General features: G+C 36.1%; 1 protein-coding gene across 11 annotated transcripts in view; it reads right to left on the bottom strand.

The window, feature by feature from the left end:
* Positions 1–20,298, bottom strand: part of DENND4A (DENN domain containing 4A) — a 131,270-nt gene extending 110,972 nt beyond the window's left edge. For 7 of the 11 annotated variants that reach the window (XM_031955348.1, XM_031955350.1, XM_031955351.1 and 4 more), the window contains exon 1: positions 20,058–20,244. The gene's annotated coding sequence lies outside the window, so the exon portion shown is untranslated. The other 4 variants (XM_031955344.1, XM_031955343.1, XM_031955346.1 and 1 more) reach the window with 4 other exon arrangements.
* Positions 20,299–20,567: the final 269 nt, after the last annotated feature.

The raw sequence follows: 20,567 nt of genomic DNA, 5'->3' as shown, positions 1-20,567 counted from the left end.
GTACAGAAAGGTCAAAATAAATGAGAATTGGGAAGAAGACACTGGAGAAAACAGGTTTAATGGAGTTTTATGGTCAGAAACCTAATTGTAAATGGCTGAAAAATAAATGAGTGGAGAGGAAATAAAGTCAGTAAGTGTACATGACTCCTAGGAATTTGGCAATACAAAGGAGAAGGAACATAGGATGAGAGATTGAGGGACTGGCAGGGCCAAGTGAAGGTTGTATAAGAATGGAGATGTATAAAAGTTTACAGGAAGTAGAGAAGGAACTGATGAATAAGGAGAGACTGAAAAAGAGAGTTAATGCTCATGGTGGGAAAACTCCAAGAGGAAATGTAAAGTTATGGGAGCAAGAGTACAAGTGATAGCATTGGTTTTGACAAAAAGGGTTATCTTTTCATCATCATCTTCTTCCTCCTTCTCATCATAACCAGCATTTATATAGAATTTTAAAGTGTATAAATCCTTCATGAATATAATTTCATTTGATATAACAATCCTGGATTTTTCATCTAAGCCTAATCACTGAATGGGGGATTTCCTCAGACAAACTGAGACCTGGGAAAGACCTTAGCTTTAAAAGGCCAAGGTCTCTCACTGCATCCAGGGCCATCTCCAGGCACCCTGATCTATATCTTGCCACTGGATCTAGATGACTCAGAGGAGAGACAGAAGCAGGTGACTTTGTACAGCCCCCGCTCACTTAAATCCAACTTACTTGCAAGTCATGATGGCATGGTTTTCTTCAAGAATGAAAAACAAATAACAACAATCCTGGAAGGAGATGCTACTATTATACCCATTTTTACAGATGAGGAAACTGTGGTAGAACACAGTAAGTGGCTTGTCCAGGGTCACATAACTAGTAAGTATATCTGACTAAATTTTATTTCAGATCTTTTTGACTTCAGGTACTCTATCCACTAAGCTACCTAGTGGCCTTTTGAGATAGAAGCAACCCGTAGATCTGGGTTTTGGCTCTTCTTCATAGTGTGGAACATGAGCTAGGAAGAGCCCTTGGTGTCAACTTAGTTCCTGTGACCATTCTGTTTCTGCTCCATGTCCTGTTGCTGGTAGGGATCACTAAGTGCTAGTTTATAACTTGCAGATTAGGGAGTCATAGTGAAGGTACCCCGCTGCTTTCATTCTGCTCTCCTCTCTGTTGCCTTGAGAATACCTTCAGTTCTTATTTCCAGTAACTGAGAGGCATGTCATAGCTTCCTCTATCTAAGGAATAACTCCATTATGCTAAAGTCATGTGTATAGGACTCAATGAAATGCATTCAGTTTAGAGAAAATGTGGTAGTTCCAGTAGATGGAGCATCAGAGTTAGTTCTATCTAATTAAGCTGATGTCACACACATACCACATTTCTTAAGAGGAGTAGCAGCCATCAGAAAGAAGTATACGTCAGAGGAGGAGGTTACCCACTTCCTGAGAACCACGGAGTACTTACTACTTCCCTAACACTTCTCAGCAGAGTGAATCACATAACCGCCAGAATGAACATAGAACTTTCTAGAGCCAAGTCCTTTTTGGGAAGTAGCTAAACTGATGGACAAAGATGGTTATAGCAGACTTAGAAAGAGGTTGTATGAAGATGGGAAATGAAAAAAGAAATGGAAACACAAGCTATGCTTATTCCTCCTGGCCCAATGTTTTGTAGCAGGTAGAAAGACAGAAGGAACAACTAGTACTGGAGAGGAGGATAGACTATAGAGTCTTCCTGAAGAAAGCCAAGTTTCCCTTACAGCAAGAAGAAAAGAATATATAATAAAAAGATTCAACATAAAGGGGACTTTATTAATGTTAAAGTGGACGTTCTAAAGTGCACAATGGTATCAGAGAACAAAGGAGGATATGGACTATAGTGAAGAGTGAGACAAATAAGGATGAGAACATAGGAAAAGGATTTTTGTCACATCAGATGTTAACTCTGAGTCTGGGATACAGGGAATCTGCCTACCCTAGTACAGAGAATAATTAGTTGATAAAGATGAAAGTCTTGCCAATCAATCAATCAAATCAATCAATAACAAATATTAAAACAGAACAAATCCTTCTTTCTAGCCTCTAATTCCCAGAGAAACAGAAACTCTTATAGTTCTGGGACCCCAGATGAAGAAAAATAAAACTTTAATTAGATACTAAAGAGTTAGGCTTGCTCCTTCTGACTTGGAAAACCATATTACACAGGAAGCCTGGGGTAATGGTGATGGTAATGCACAAAAACCTCAAGGTCTCCCTCTCCCCTACTTTACTTTTTCCCAACTCCAAGAATGACTTTATCCTTGGGGCCAAAATGCCAAGATATAGCTCCCAATGAACAAAAGACTAATCTCTTCCACAAAAACTTCTCAGAAAAATTTCACAACTGAGCTTACCTTTACTCTGAATGACTATAAAAACACACTAAGAGACAGTGTCCCATAGGTGACCTGGACAAGTTCTTTAACCTATTTATGAGCCTCAGCTTATTCATTTGCTTATTCATTTGAAGATATGAATCATTTAATCAATGTTTGTGAATTGTTGTTTATAAGTCATTTAAGGACCTTTCTAGCACTGACATTCTATGCTTATATGGATTGTTCTCTAGTTATATTGTCACTACTGAGTCTGTATCCCAAAGATGATATAAAAGAGGGAAAAGGACCCACATATGCAAAGGTATTTGTAGCAGCTCTTTTTGAGGTGGCAAGGAGTTGGAAATTGAGGGGATGCCCATCAGTTGGGGAATGACTGAATAAGTATGACATATGAATATTACGGAATATTATTGTTCTACAAGAAACGATGAACAGGCAGGTTTCAAAAAAGCCTGGGAAAGCTTAAATGAACTGATGCAGGAATGAAGTGAGTGGAACAGTAACAGCAAGATTATATGATAATCAACTATGATAAACTTAGCTCGTCAGTGATCCAAGACAATTCCAATAGACTTGGGATGGAAAATGACACCTGCATTCTTTCAAAAGAACTGTGGAGATTGAATATGGATCAAATCATACTATTTTCACCTTTGTTTGCTTTTTCTTTTTTGTTTGTTCTGATTTTTCTTTTCCAACATGACTAGTATGGAAATATGTTTAAAATGATTGTTCTTATATAACCTATATCAGATTGCTTGCTATCTTAGGGAGGGAGAAAAAAATTGGAACTCAATCTCATAAAAATGAATGTTGAAAACTATATGTATAATTGCAAAAATAAAATACTACTGAATTAAAAAAAGTTAGGTGTTGCATGTTATAGAATCATGGAATTTAAAGCTACAAGAAATTTTAGAAATCCTTTAGCTCAATTTCCAAAAGTAAGTGAGACCTGTTTCTATTATATCCTCCATATATAGTAGTAGGAGTAAAAGACTCAAAACAAATGCTTAATAAATGATTGTTGAATGAACAAGGACAGAATGTAAGAAAAAAGCAAAGAAAAATAGAACCCAAGGTATCATAAAGTATTTTTTTTCTAAAAGGGACTATTATATAAATATAACCTTGTACCTTTCTGTATGTAGAAACTATAACTCAGAGGCTATATGAACTGACCAAAGTCAAAAACGTAGTGAATAGTAGATAGAAGTAGAATCTAAGGTTATTGATTCCAGTTTGCAAGACACTAAAAAGTTTGAGAATGTAAATAATGGAATTTGTTGGATGGAAGAGAGTGGATGAAGATAGAGGTATAAAATAGGAGGCTAGAAAAAAGGGAGGTGATTAAGTCTAACATATATATTTATATATAAACAGAGAAAAAAACTGACACTAGGGAAGGTGGGGAGGGAAGACCATAGAGACAAGAAAAAGAGAAATAAGGAATGGAGGAAGTAGAAAGACTAAATGATATACACAAGCAAATGTAAGTGAAAAAAGTGATGAAAGAAAAAAAAAAGGAAATGGGAATACTTGTGGATAAAGAATTTCAAGTAACACAAATATCTAGAAATTATTTTAAAACATAGTAACCATGACCAAAGGACCCATAATAATATATATCAACAATCAAAAGAACTAGGCTTGAAACCAAAAAGAGCATATCCAACAAAACTAATCATAATATTGAACAACAACAAAAAAAAGGACATTCAATGAACTTGCAGATTGTCTCAAGCTAACCTGAACTTAATAGAAAATTTAGCATATAAGAGTTAAAATCAAAGAATAATTTCAAGGGACTCAACAAGAACAAATTGTTTATGTTTGTTATGTGGAATTGTATACTATATGTTTAAGATTGAGATCAGTAATTGGGTAGCTCAAAACAAAGATTGAAGCAGAACTGAGTATAATCTCACTCTAAAAAGCAAAACTGTCTAGGAAAAGGTAAAAATAGTAATTATGCTATATGTATGAGGTGCAGAGGAAGAACCAAAACAAAAGCATTACATGAAGAAGGAGAGTTGGTAGTTCTGAAAACTTACATCAGGAATGGGTTAAGTAGGTATTAAGTAGAGTTAAGTATATACATATATATATACTATAAAGAGTATAGCATCCTCTAAAATCTACAAAGAAATGGAGAGGGAATAGAATAAGGTGGAGCATAGAAGGGCATTCATATTATGGGAGTAGGATAAGGTGCATAGATTACATCTAATAATAGTTTCTTTTTATATAAAATATTAACTATTATCAAATCAGATCTCCCACAAACACAAAAACTCCTATTATATTCTGTATTGAACATTAAATGAAAATATATAGTTCTCATTCTGCACATGAAAAGAAAGTCTTCAGTCAAACTTTAATTCACCATTCTTTTTGACAATTTCCCATTTGCTACCATTCCCATTCTGTAAATTTCTTACTTCCTTCTTTGATGTCTCTTTTAGTTTTTAGTATATGTATTTTAAATTTCACATTTCTATTGATATCTTTTGGCTTTATCTCACATTCATTTCTGAACATATCTCTTTCTCTCCCCCATCCAATAAGCCATTTTATATAAGACTAAGGAAGAAGCAGGGAAAGAAAGTTCAGCAAAACTATTAACACATCGCTCCAATTAATAAATGGCAAAAGGATATGAATAGGCAATTTTCAGATGAAGAAATTAAAGCTATCTATAGTCATATGAAAAACTGCTCAAAATCACTATCGATTAGAGAAATGGAAATTAAAACATTCTGAGGTATCAACTCACGCCTGTCAGATTGACTAAGATGACAGAAAATGATAAATGTTGGAGGAGATGTGAGAAAACTAAGATACTAATGCACTGTCAATAGAGTTGTAAACTGACCCAAGCATTCTAGAGAACATTTGGAACTATGCCCAATATTAAAACAGTGTATATACCATTTGACCCAACAATAACACTACTAGGTCTGTATCCCAAAGAGATCATAAAAAACAGAAAAGGACCCATATGTACAAAAATATTTATAACAACTCTTTTTGCTTGCTATCTTGAGGACAGGTGACGTTAAGGAGAGAAGAAGGAAAAATTACTAAGATAAAACTGAGACCAAGAAGTAAAAAGAGTTTTCCCTTCCAAATAGGTTAACAATTTTGTTTGCCTAATTGTTCAGTTGATCAGGTAGTTTTCACTTTCGTTTTCTAAATAGTTCATGTTACCATCTACTTGTTAAATACATTTATAGTTTTTTCATCTCCTCTCATTCCTTTCCCATCAAATAAATGAAATAAATATAAATTCCTTTACCAAATTATTATAATTTTCCTTTTTGAAATGATTGCTATGTCTTTTCTTGTATGATACAATAATATATTGTTTATAAGTATATAATAACATACAATAAGGAACATAATATACAATAATATCTATAATAACATAGAATCATATAAGTCATATATATAAATCAAATATATAATAGTCACATTATATATATGTATTTATAATCCACTAATACTTTTTAAAATGTTTTCTTTTGACCCATTATTGTAAGAAATGTAATGAAATTGAAAGAGATAAGGATTTAGTATGTGTCTACTTTGTACCAGGCAATTTTCTAAGCATTTTACCAAAATTATCTCATGTGATCTTCATAATGCCCCTGGGAAAAAGTTCTATTACCGTCCCCATTTACAGTTGAGGAAACCAAGGCAAACAGAGATTAAATGACTTGTCCCAGATCACACAGCTAGTAATTTTCTGAAGTGAAATTTGAACTCGTCTTCCTGACTCTAGATACAACCTTTTATTCACTATTCCACTTAGATATCTCAGAAAGTTACCTTATAAATAATATCATATTTTTCTTGTGCAGCAAGATAACTGTATGAATAGGTATACTGTATATTGGATTTAACATATATTTTAAGATGTTTAACATATATTGGATTACTTGCCATCTAGGGGAGAGGGGGAAGGAGGAGAAAATTTGGAACACAAGACTTTGCAAGAGTCAATGTGGAAAAATTATCCATGCATATGTTTTGAAAATAAAAAGTTTTAATAAAAAAAAACTAACTAAATAAATAATGTCATAAAATAATTCCTATTTTTAAATGTGTCAAAAGACTACTGTTCTGTAATGAAGTGAATTATTTGTGTTAAGTTCATAATTCCTTAAGTAAGAAGGCAGCTAGGTGTCACAATGAGTAGAGTGCTGGACTTAGGAGTCAAAAAGACCTGAACTTGATTGAATCTTACATTAGATATATCTAGCTGAGTGACTGGTAAATCACATTCTCTTTTGGCCTTACTTTCCTCATCCATAAAATGGGGATAATAAAAGTTTCTACTCCACACAGTGTGATAATTGCGAGCTAGTATTTGTAAGGCACTTTGTGAACTCTAAAGCACATGTTATGAATATTATTATAGACACAGATGTAATACTAACTTCAAGCAATCAAATATTCACTCAAAGAAATATAAATTTCTTAGTGGTAAGCAGAAGAATTCCAAATCTTTCTAATGATTTAACAGTCATGTTTTGATCATTCTTTTAAACACAAATAGATATCTGAAGGCCAAAGAACTTTAGCTATCAGAATTTGAAAAGAGATCTTGAATCTCGTTTTCTAATTTGTTTTTTCATTCTTTCTTAGCCTCCAACAAAATAAAGAGCTGAATTATATTGCTAATGAAACTTGGCAGCAAAAGATAGAAAAAGAAATTCCAACGAAAATAACTATAAAATCATAAAATATCTGGTCTACCTCCTAAGATACACTCAGATTTTCTATAAAAACAGAACTACAAAATACTTTTTAAAGAGTTAAGAAAGATAATTGGGAGATATTAATTGCTAAGTTTGAGCAGTGCAAATATAATACTTCCTAAATAAACAGATTAGTGCCATGCCAATCAAGGTACCAAGATGTTATTTTATAATTCTAAACAAAATAATAACAAAAGGTCAAGAAGTGCAAAGAAATAATGAAAAAAGAAAGAAAGAAGTAGGATTGGCAATATCAATTTCAAATTATATCATAAAGCAATAAAATGAAAACAATTTGGTATTCACTTCAAAAACAGAATTCTAAGGGAAACACAATGAAAAAATAGGAAGGAAAGGGTCTAGAAGTTCCAGATTTCAAATTATATCAGAAAACAGGAATCATGAAAAAAATTGTTACTGGTGAAAAAAAAAAATTAGAGAAGTTGATAAATGAAACATACTTGAAACAAGAATGAAACAAGACCTAGCTCCCATTTGTACTGGTAGGATGAGGGGCTAAGAACCTTCTAGGATACAAGTATTAGAGGTAAACCTGAAGTGCTGAGGTTGAGAATTTCTAGTTATATTACTTATAAGTCTCCACACAATGGGCTCTCAACTGATTATCAAACAGAATAAATAAGCTTTTAAAAAGAGTTTTACTACAGTAAGTAGATAGTTAAGTATAACTATTACAGAAAACTTCACCCCAACTGGGGGCACACTCTTGTATTGAACACACAAGGTCTCGGAGGAGATTGGATTCATAGAGTTCTCCTGGTAAACTGAAGTGTCTAGTTGCTTAAAGGTCATTTTTCCCTTTGTGAAAGGAATCCTTAAGATCTCCTCTGAGGTGTCACTTTCCCTTGAATTTCTTTGCTACAGAAAAGGACACCAATTATTTCAGTGAGGAGATTCTATTTGACAAAAAGTGCTAGGAGAAGTAGAAAGCAATATGGAAAAGTAGGCTTAGACAAACATCTCATGTCATATTGCACAATAAATTCAAAATGAGTAATTATTTAAATATAAAAGGTCATATTAAAACATTAGAGTACAGGTTAGAGATATCTTTCACAAGTCTAGCTTAGGAGAGAATTTCTAAACAAAGAACAGAGATAATCATGAAATAGATCAGCTTGATCAAATAAAATTGAAAAGCTTTTGCATGACCAAAATAAAGTTAGAATAATAATCAAAATAACTGGATAAAATTCTTCACAAACAAATTTCTTTATACAAATTTAAGTATTTAAAGAATGGATACAAATACCTGAGAATAAGAAGAGGAAATTGAACTCAATAGCCCCTAAGGATCCTTACAATTCTAAATTTATGATACATTCCCAAAAATGGAAGGAAGGAAGGAAGGAAGGAAGGAAGGAAGGAAGGAAGGAAGGAAGGAAGGAAGGAAGGAAGAGGAAAAATGAGGGAGGGAGGGAGGGAGGGAGGGAGGGAGGGAGGGAGAGAGAGAGAGAGAGAGAGAGAGAGAGAGAGAGAGAGAGAGAGATGTAAACTACCATGTGAAAAAACTAATCACCAAGACAAACGAAAACAAAGTGTGTTCTATCCCACATCACCAACTTGGCAAAAATGACGAGAGGAAAATAATAATTGTTAGAGATGTTGTAAGAAGACATGCACACTCATGGACTGTTGAAAGAACTATTAATTGGGTTCAACTGTTAATATTATGTTCCCCAACTCAGTAAACTATGCTATCATTATTAGACATGTACCCAAGGAGTTCAAGGGTAGAGGGAAAGGACCTATATAAACAAGAATATTTCAAGTAGCAACTTTTGTTGTAACAAAGATCTAGAAACAAAATAGGTACCAATTAATTAGGTTATGGCTGAACAAAATATGGAATCAGAATGTAAGGAAATTTAATTATGCTATGAGAAATGATGAATATCTGAGAGAAATATGTAAAAACTTCTTGTATAAACAATATAGAGTGAAAAAAGAACAATTTATATGATGAGTTCAATAATAAGGTGTGAAGATGAAACTTTGAAAGATCTCAGAATCTTTGTCTAAGTCTTCAAAAGACTTAGGATGAAACATAGCTCATCCTCCTTGACAAAGAAATGAAGACAGAGTTACAGAATATTATGTATCCTCTGATATGGCCAACATTTTGATCTGTTTTGCTTCACTATATGTATTTGTAATAAGTGAGGGTTTCTATTTGAAAAAGAGAAGAAAGTTCGTTAGTAGTGAAAGACATTTAAAAAGCATTAAACATTTTTTAAGTGCAGATTAAAAAAGGAAGTACCTGAAGGAAAGATAAATAGCACAACTTTATTATAGGTATCCCTGAAAAGGAAAATGTTTTAGTTTATTAAGCATTTATTAAATGCTTAATATTTCAAGGCACTAAGGTTGATAGAGAAAATGCAAAGATGAAAAGGTATTGTCTTTGTCCACAAAAGCTTGTATTCTTGAATAGTAACAAGTTGTTGTTGTTCAATTGCATCTAACTCTTCAAGATCCCAGAAACATATTGTCCATGGGATTTTTTGTGGCAAAGGTATTGGAGTGGTTTGCCATTTCCTTCTGCAGTGGATTAAGGCAAACAAAGATTAAACCTTGTCCAGGGTCACATAACTAGTAAGTGTCTGAAGCAGAATTTGAACTCAGGTCTTCCTGACTCTTTACTGAACCATCTAATTGCCTCCTAGACTGGTAAGACACATTCACAAAAAATTTACACAAAAATCAATACAGTATATGAAGAATGAATAGGAAAGATCAAAGAACAGACTTCTGGAAGAATCACAAGTTATGAAGATCAATGAAGACTTCATAGAAGAGGTATTAAGTTTGTCATTAAAGGAACTGAGGGGACAATTTTAACTAAGGAAGGTAAAGAAAGCATTATAATAAAACCTTAATTGTTCTTCTAGTCTTTGCCCTTCTCCAATTCATGTTCTATCTATTAGCTAAAATAATTCTTCTGAGATATAATTCATAAGAAAACCCACAAAACCCCTCTCATTCTAATTTTTAGTAGTAATGACAGCTTTATAGAACAGGAAGAATGGCTAAAAATTTACAGCATCCAGTTATAAAAACTAAGATATTGCTTCTATGAATTTATCTCTTCTAAATTAGTCATTAAAACTGACGACAATTTTATACCTTTAAAATTGTTAATGTTGAATATAAAAAAAATTGAGCAGAAAAAAAAATCTACAAATTTAACAGAAAGAGTATTTACATCTTACAGATAAATCTAATTTATGTCTGAAGCCAAGTTGCTAAGACTAAAGAATTTATGTAATTCAAGAGTTATTACCATTAAAAAGACCTCAAAGGTCTTTTTTAAATGAACATTTCCTTATACAAATGTAGCAAAGAACATGGATTGTACATGAAATTGCAAAAAAGTTTATATGCAACTTGCTTTTTTATGAAATATGTAATAAATTCAATATGTAATTTTCAAAGCTATCCTTGGCTTTTCCATGATTCTTTTAGGTTTCTTATTTTCTTCTGAACAAAGGAAATGCTTCAGTGATCCTCTTTTCTTTCTTCCTTTTTCTTCCTATTTTTTGGGGGAGGAGAGGTTTATTCTCTCCTTAATTCACTTTCTTCCTCTTACCTGTTAACTGTCTCTCTCTAACCATTATATTATTTCAAGAAAGCCTTAGATATGCTTCACTTCCCTTGGGAGTCCACTGTCATCTCCTTTACAACCTAACCCAAAGACTTATTTCCTTCCCTTTCTTTTTCCTTCAGCTCAATTTATCATCTACGGCTCCAATCACCATCTTGTAACTTTCTCAACCCATGTCCATCTCTGGACATCAATTCCTGTATTTGTATGATTATCTCCAATAGACTATAAACTCCAGGTACATAGTAAGGATGTGAAGTTTCTTCTTTCATTGATTCACATTTGGATAGCAGAGCCCATATCATCATGATGAGTTAATACTAATGTTGTGAGCATAAAAATAAATAATACTTTATCACGTTTTGTTTTGTTTTCCTGTCATGGCATTCTGAAAGACCTTAATGCTTTACTAAACTGTATTACTAAATATGTACTTAAAAAGTGTTGAGGTAACCATGGATCTTGCTCAAAACCATAAAGATGTCAACTTTCAACCAAATGAAGCAATATCATTTTGGCTAAACACCAAGAAATATCAATTACGTTCAAGGATATTTGAGAACTCAATTTTTTTTCTCACAAACGTCAGGATAATGACATATAAACATAGCTAGCCATCTGTTCTCTATTCTTGGGCAAGAGAAAAATGTGAATAAGTATCATGCTCAATTATGTAACAAAAAATTTATAAAAATAAAATTAATAACATAAAAATCAGAAGACTTTGGGCAACTTTGTACCAAAATATTTTTTGTGATAAATGGATTGAATTTAACACAAAAATACACACAGACATAAGAAACTACCCCACTTAGTCTTTTACTAATGATTTTTATATTACAATCATTTTGAGATACACACCCTTTCCCTTCCTTCCTCCTACTCCAAAGCAAGTCCTCCCCAAATACCTAATTTTTTTGGAGCCTAGTTATCCCTATATCCCCTACATTAAAAATGCAGATGATATCAGGACCCAAACCCTAATATCAAATGATGCAGAAGCTCACTGAGGGAATCACAATATTTGTGCTTGAAGTTAGTAGTTATCCAATTTACTTTAATCTTACTATAGCTCAGAACTCCCAAACTCAAGAAACCCAGGAATCTGAGCTTCCCCCAAGGCAGGTATTTTGGGGATACCCAGCTTCACTTCCTCTTAAAAGCCTTTCCAGATTAATCCTGATTGGTCACTCTGGTATCATGAATAGTCATAGCACTATAAACTAAGTTTAAATTATCAAAGATATCGATTATTGCAGATGTGACTTTGTCATTGCTAAGTGTACATTTTAGTTCCCCAATTAGATTAAGAAGTAGTAAAAGGAATACTAAAGGGTCAAAACAGCTAGATTAAAATCCTAAATCTGCTACTTGCTATTTGTGTGACTTCAAATAAATCACTTCACATTTCAAGACCTCCCTTCATTGTCTTTTTTGTAAAAAGAGTTTGAAGACTATCTCTAAGGTCTTGCTGTCTACCATGCTTATGACATTTAATTATAAGTTCTTCAAAGACAAAAACTGTGTCTTTTACTTCTTAAATCTCTGCACACTCTAAAATCCTACTTTGCTTCTCGAGGCATGAATATTACTATGAATTCTCAAAGGGCATACCAGAGCAATGAATGAAAACTCTGTCAAGTTCTACTAAGAAAGAAAAACTTCAAGTTCAGGCTTATGATTAACTGTGTATCAGTCTAGCTAGAGGCTCCTAATCTACAGGTTGGCCACTAAGTGATAAATTTGGGGAGTCATAGCAAAAATCCTCACCCTGTACAAGTCACCCACTTTCCTTTTTCATAAAATGAAGAAAATACTTATAATGTCTATGTCACAGAATTGTTATGAGGGATCAAATGAGATTTTGTACACACACCCCCACACACACCCACACTCTTTGCAAACCTTTAGCCCTTATATAATTGTCAACTGCATGAAAGAGTATGATCTTCATTGGTGGGGACAATACCTACAAAATCACAAAGTTTCTTATAGGGCCCTGCACAAAAGATACTTAGTATATTTTTCCTAATTATAACAGAATTGTAGTGCTGTTTTAAATTTTTTTAATAAGGCTTTTATTGATATTTTCTGTTTTTTAGACCATCATAAAATTCCATGTATCCTCCCTCCTCCCCATCCCAGAAAGCCATTTCCCTAGACAAATAAGTATTTTTAGAGAGAGAAAAGGAGTCAGCACAACTGATTGATAAACTGAAAAAGTCCAAAAATACAGTCAATTTATGTCACTTATAGACCTCTTACCTCTACAGAGGTGTTGGTTGAGAGTATCTTCTCATATTTCTTCATTCAATATTTGACCCTTATAATTTTGTTACAATTACTTTTTATTTTTTGGAACATCATCATTCTTTCCATTTAGTTTCTACATATACTATTTTCTTGCCTCTGCTTACCTCATTTTACATCAATTCATACAGATCTCTCAAGGCTTTTTTGTCTTTATCACACATATCCTTTGCTACAGCACAATAATATTCCATTACATATTCCACCACAATTAATTTAGCTATTTCCCCAACTGATGAACACCTCCATTGTTGATACATAAGTTATTAAAACCCCAGTCTGGCTTTTGATATCAATATAAAGTGATTTATTTAAGGTTTAGGGAATTTTTATAATAATCTTGCTTAAAACCCAAATCATTCTCCAAGGATAGACAAAGTAATAGATAAGGCATTGTAAGGGATACAGGCCCAGCACTGTGCTGAGGACAAAGGCTACAAGTATTTAAACAACAACAACATACAGTCTACCTTTGAGGTGCTTACAATTTAATGATGGAAGACAACATATAAAGAGAAGTTGGAAAGTTGGGAAGATAAAAGGGAAAGGCTACAGGAAACAAGAAGCCCAGAGAGTCAATGAAGTCAAGAGTAAAATAAGCAAGACCACAGTATCTCATGAAATGATCATTTGAGCTAGAAACTTAACAATTCTTATACCAATCCCAACATATGAGAAATCTCTAGGGTGGGAAGGCTGCTGGTGAGAAGGTAGAGAAATACAGAAGATCTGGAGACCCACTCATAAGTACAATACTGTAGAAATTATTTTATTTTTAGCACTCATTTTTATCAATTCTTAACATAATGCTTCATGTGCCCTTACTACTCGACCCCAAGCAGCCTTTTGTCTTAAAATCATTAAATTTGGCATCAAACCTAAATAGAAGCTTGAAAAATTCTGTGGATACTCAGGTGTTAGTTTTTAGTTTTTGTTTTTAATGGGAGGAAGAGAGCAGGGTTTAGAAGTCTGAGTTTAAGCTCAATGTTATAAAAAATATTTCTTTTATGATGTCAGAACATTTCAGCATCCATAAACATAAGAAACACTGAATTATCATATATAAAGGCAACAAATTTCCAGAACACTGACAGGTTTCCTCACTGTCTTGGGATATGGTGAAATAAATGTTTGAAACAACTATCCTGAAACCCACTTATTTACTATGTACCAGGCACTGTGACAAGTACTGAACATATAGAGGGGCAAAAATAATTCCCCTCCTCAAGGAACTTACATTTTAAGGGGATACAACATGGAAATAACTAGGTATATAAAAATATGTACAGATTTGGCAGATGACAATTAGAAAGGTGAAAGATAGAAGCTGGGGGTATTAGGAAAAACACTCTATACAGAATGTAATTTGGGAAGAATCTTAAAGCCAGGGAAACCAAGAGCAGATGAAAAGTCAAAGTATCCCATGGGTGGGAGACAGCCAGGGATCAGGAGAGAGAGTCTTGTTCGAGAAACTACAAATAGGCCAGTGTTGCTGGACCATAGTGGCATGGAGCAGCAATGTAAGGAGACTATAAAATTGAGAGTGAGCCAGATTATGAAGAACTTTAAATGCCAGAGAAAGTTATATTTGATCCTAAAGTAGTAATAGGGAGTCATTGAAGTTTATAGGCAAACCCATCTACACTTTAGAACGATTATATTGGCTATTGAGGAGATGGAATGTTATGAGGACAGTCTTGAGGCAGGCAGAGACTCCAGTTGGAGGGCTAATTCAGGAGAAAAGTAAAGAAGGCCTGAACTAGGGCAATGGCTATGAGATAAATATTAGAATGTTCTATAAGCAGAAAAGACAAGATTCAGAAATGGACTGAAGATATGTAGAATGAAAGGAAGGAGTCAAGGATGACAGTGAGGGGCAGTTAGGTGGTGCAGTGGATAGAGTACCAGTCCTGAAGTCAGGAGGACCTGAGTTCAAATTGGACTTCAGACACTTAACATTTCCTAGTTGTGTGACCCTGGGCAAGTCACTTAACCCCAAATGCCTCGGTGGGAGGAGGGGTTGAAGGGGAAGAGGAAGAATGACATTGAGACTGTGAACTCCAATGTCTAGGACAATGATGTGCTCCTGATAGTGACAGTCTTAAATTCAAAGGACCATATTAAAAGGGATCTAAAACAGGGTTAGGGAACCTCCAGATCCTGGGTCATGTAAGGCCTATGAAATCAATTGCATGTGATTATGAGCTGAAAGCTAGGTAGAATTTCCTATTGCTTGAGTTCTATAAGTTAATAATTTTGTAAAAGGATCTTACAAAAACAAGTCTCACAACCAATTCTGAAAGATTTAAAAAAAAAAAAAACTCTGATCATTACAATGACCAATCAGGATTCTAGGAAACTCATGATGAAATAGCTTATTCACCTCAGAGTACAGATCAATATACAGCAATTTTGGACATGATCAATTCAGAAACTTGTTCGGTTTGAATATACATATTTGTGATCTAGGGCTTTGTTTTTCTTACTTGCTGAAGAGAAGATAAGGGAGGTAAGACAGATCTTAAATGTTTTTTTTTTTTTTTTTTATTTCAACAGTAATAGTTCTTAGTGTAAATCAGGGGTTCTCAAACTTTTGTTTTCAATATCTTTATCCTATTAAAAATTATTGAGGATCTCTCCAAAGCGTTTTTGTTTATCTGGATTATATTTATAGACATTTACCATATTGGAAATAAAAACTATTTTTGAATTTGTAGACCCTCTAAAAGGGTTTCAGAGATCCCCAGGATTCTCTAGACCATACTTTGAGAACCACTATAAACCATAAGAACCAGAGGCCCAAATATTTATAAGAAAATCTGAATAAGTATGTCTGTGTATTATATATGTATATACCTCCATATAAATCTAAAATATATCTGCACATTGGCCGGAAATAACCATAACGGTAACCTGCCTAAATTTTGATCATTCTTTTTATTAGAAAATGATATGTAGCTTTAGCAGGAAATCTCCCTTCATATCTTTTCCATCTTTTTTCTTAGTGGCTTGGACTCTTCTTTCCCTGTTGTAATATATTTATTTATATAAGAAGTAGATAAAGAGTATTCATGAGGATAAGGTCAATCACTTTAAAACTAGTTTGGTGCCAAGTATAAAATGCATGAGCATAGATAGGTTTTACGAATATAGGCAGGATCCAAAAGACAGACTGTATTCCAAAAGTTTATTTTAAAGCTACCTTGCAATTTTAGATAGAAATGATATAAATGTTTGTTAGATTCTCATCCTAGCCTAATATAAGTAATTTGACCCCACAAGGGAGCAGGAATACTATACATTTGCAATGAAAAAATAGTCTAAAATAACATTGTCATAATAGCTGCAATTTAAAGGATCACAAAAAAAGACAGAATAAAATGTTTTTTTTTTTTTAATTCATGCTGAAAGCTGATACCTCAGAAAGAGGTAAGGTTTCATCAAAGATGAGGAAATAGATGAAGATATTGAATAAAAGTCATTAGACCTTTTTAAGATCCTTAAAAGTGAATGGTACTGGTTCTTTTTTCAGTTTAATTTTCTTTTAGATTTATGGTTTTCCCCCATCTTTGATAAAGGTATGTCTCTGGCACTACTTTTTAGTCAAGGAACAAAGAGAGAGAGAGACACAAGAGTCAGCCAGGCATAAAAGAAAGAACTCTGGAACTGAAGTCAGAGGATCTGGAATAAACTACAGGCTCTGTTTTTTAATAGTTGTGTGACTTTGGGGCAAGTTACTTACAGTGGGCCTCAATTTTCTTCAGGGGTAAAACTGAAAGGTTTGGATGATTACAACCACTAAAGTTCCTTTGGCACTAAAGAGATGGTCCTGCCTTTACTAGACAAAAGTAGCAATGTATTAGTAGTAATGTATCAGAAGGAGCAAGTGTTATGAAAGGAGATGTGTATACTTTTGGGAAATTAAGTCAAAGATAAAAGTGGAGTATTGGAAAAGATATCCAATTCCTTAGAGGACAGAAAGGAAACTTGTGATAGACATTTCTATGCAATTGTCCAGTACATGAGGGAAAATGAGGATGTGGGTGCTAGGGAAAGTGAGTAATGGGCCTAATCATGCTCAATAATACAATCCTGAGACCAATGCTCGTCATAGTTCAGAGAGTACCTTCAATTATTAGTTGTTCATTATCATATAGATCACAGATAAGCAACAATTAAAAACTGCTTTTGTTACAAAGAATTATGAGATAAATTTCTAAGAATTTTTAGTCTTATACTATGATTCAAATTATTCTTATCCATTTTAATAAAGGACCTGAACCTGAGATTTCACTGGTATATGAATTTTTTAGTGAGGAAACTCCCATTATCAATGTGGTTCATTATTTTTTTTCTGCAAATAACAGTCTAAGAACACTAAGAAGTTAAAGAACTCACCTACCATCACAAAGCCTACAAAAATATTAGAGACAGGACTCTAACCTTGCTCTTCCTGGATTAAGGCCACTAAACAATTTCTTTATTCAATTAATAAACATGTATTAGATGCCTAGAGAGAGGAAACCTTGGCCCATCTCTGATACTGCTGGCTGTGTGACCCTGGGCAAGTCACTGCCCAACCTACTGTTTTAAAAGTCTAAATTTACTGATGAGTAGCTGCTTTGCACTGGTAGAGAGAGGGAACTATGCTAGAAGTTCCCCCACAGATGAATTCACAAGTCCACACCAAACCCAAACCAAATTAAACCAAACCAAACCAAATTAGGATTTAGTATGAGTAGATATTTCGTATGCTAGGTAAATGAAATACAAAGTTTAGAACACGTGCAATAGGAATTTCTGATTCATAAGGATCATTGATATTATAAAAGCCAATATTCTTTCAAAAGACAAGAGAGCCATTAGAAACATGAAGAACACTTGTAATAGGAGTATATTAAAAAATTCTATGCAACTTCTTGTAAAGGTCTAATGGAAAAATCTGCTTTGTAATAGTGGTAAAAGAAACCATAATTTGGGACATTTAGTTTATCTTTTAAAGATCTCCATGGAACAATAAAACAAAACCACTGAAGTTGGGGAAAGAGAATTTTGTCATACTATATTCCAGTCCTCTCTTTAGATTCCCCAAGAATCTAACATAATTCAATAACTACCTGAAATAATACTACATGTGGAGGAAGAAAGTAACACCAAATTCTCTTTCCTAGTCTACCTTCCCGCAACAAACTTCAGCATCTAATGGTGGATTTGGAAAATGTAAGTTTCACATAACTGTACTATTTTCAGAAATATTTTTTTTAATTTTTAAAAAATGCAGATGAGAATGTGAATACTTATTTCCCCCTCCTTCTTTAGTTGTATTTTTGCTCAATTCACTTTCCTATAACAAACAAAACTCAGAAAAAGTAATGTGCCGGAATTAAAAAAAAAAAAAAAAAACAACTCCTGCTTGCCATTTAGAAAAATACTGCTATATAGCATGTTATTGCCAATAACAATTTAAAAAGAAAATAAGAAGCTGTTCAAAACACTACATTTCTATTCAAGACAAAATTTCTCCAACAGGTGGAGGATACAAATGTTTGGTGATTTCTTCTTTTTTTTTTATTTTTATTTATTTATTTTTTTGGTGATTTCTTCATACTTTGAATATAAAAATTGGATCCCTAATGATCTCCATTACATTGAAACAAAATGTAAAGACTCCATTATCGACAATGATAAGCGCAAAAACTTAGACCTCCCCAGAATCCACTTTAAAAAAAATTATTTTAGGAGTAATAATACTTAGTGTAATCCGGACTACATTGTTTACTGTTGTTTGTTTGCCAAAAGAAAAATAAGAGCGCATACACTGAATAGCTTGGGGGGAAAAAAGCCGAACAAGAATATTTTCATTAACAGGAGCTAACTGTGGGCACTCGTTTCCTACTGTCACTCATGAGCAGCAGGCCAGTTAGCATGCTTTCATCTCTCCTGGCTGTTACAGTTTCCAGCACACAACGGATCCTGGTGACTGAACCAAAGAATAACTGTCCTGCAACTAAAAATAAAACTCCCAGCCTTAAGGGCCCAAGTTTTCTCCGATAGGAAATTTCATTCCCAGCACATCGTGGGGGTCACACAAATGTTACGAAGACATCGGCCAGTGTGAAAGCGCCGGTAATGAAAGGCTATCACCAAGCGATGGTCACTCTTTCTTCATAAACTTTAAAGGGAGGGAGGCTGGCTAAGAAGGGGGAGCAGGACCATTCACAAACAACAACAGCGGAGGCTGTGGCAGGAGCTGCAGCGGCGGCGCTCCGCCGCTTCCATTCCGCAGGTCTGCACCCCTGCAGCGGCGGGCGCGGCGGCGGCGGCGGGGACAGCAGCATCTCCCGGGCCCTCCTTGCCTGCCCCCGCTGCCCTGGGATGAAGGGCGGGCAGAGGGCTCACCGGCCGCTTCTTCCGGAGTCTGCGGGGCTCCTCACGGGCCGAGCAGGTGGGATCCCCGGGAGCCACCTCAGCCTTACGTAACGGGGATGTCAGGAGCCCAGATCGGGAGCCTTCCCCGCTGCCTCTCCTTCCCCCTCCCCCACCTCTGTCTCTCAACTCCCTCTCCCCCCGCCCCCACCTGCCCCGACTACAGGGAGGAAACAAACAGCCCCGAGCGGCGGCGCCCCCCGCTCCCAACCCCCGGCCCCGTCTTCCCCGACCGCTGGCGGAGCCAGGGGACCGAGCGGCAGCCCCCGAACCTGTCCCGAGGAGGGAGAGCCGGGCGGCCTGGCTGCGAGGAAAGCGCAAAGTGTCTCGGCGCTGACGGGGTCCGAAGAAGTGGCCCTCCAAGCCCGCCGCCTCCCCAGACCCTTCAGGGGTTAGAGGCTAGCAGCCCCCTGGCGCCCCGCCCTCTCCCGCTCGCGGACCCCCGAGGGCGCGAGCGCGCGTACACACACACACACACACACACACACCGCGCACCAGGAGCCGTCCCCGGCAGTGACAGCTCCACATGTCACCGCTCTGCCGCCCCGCTACCCAAGCACTCACGGCTGGGGCTCGGCGGCTACAGGGCCAGTCACCGAGGCAGCACAGCCGGGGTCCCCTCCTCCCCGGCAGCTGGGCACGAGGAGTCAAAGCCAAAGCGGCGGCGGCGGCGGCGGCTCCCGGATAGCTTAGATCATCCCGAGCACAGTGCTCCGCCCTCCGCGGAACCCCAACCCGCCAGCCCGTGGCCTGCTACCTCAGTCAGGCGGGGCTCCCCCTCCCCTCGCGGCCGCCGCTGCCTCCGCCTCCGCCTCCGCCTCCTCCTCCCATCGAGGCCGCCGCGGCCGTCGCCATCTTGGCAGTGACGTCACCATTCCGGCGGGCGAACGACCAACCGGCGTCTCCTGACGAGGGGGCAGGGGCGGGGGGAGGCGGGGGAGAGGCCCAGAGGTAGGGGAATCCACCGGGTCCCAAAGCCCCCCATATCACAACAGGAGGGAAATGGGGCGGGGCAGAAGCTGCCCAGCCCTCATCACGGCTTTGGTTGTTTGGGAAACCTAGTCCTAGCCCGCC

Source organism: Sarcophilus harrisii, chromosome 2 (genome assembly GCF_902635505.1).
Source record: "Sarcophilus harrisii chromosome 2, mSarHar1.11, whole genome shotgun sequence".
In the NCBI taxonomy this organism is placed as follows: Eukaryota; Metazoa; Chordata; class Mammalia; order Dasyuromorphia; family Dasyuridae; genus Sarcophilus; species Sarcophilus harrisii.
Note: the sequence above shows the minus strand (reverse complement) of the source record. Positions and strands in the feature narration are given on the sequence as shown.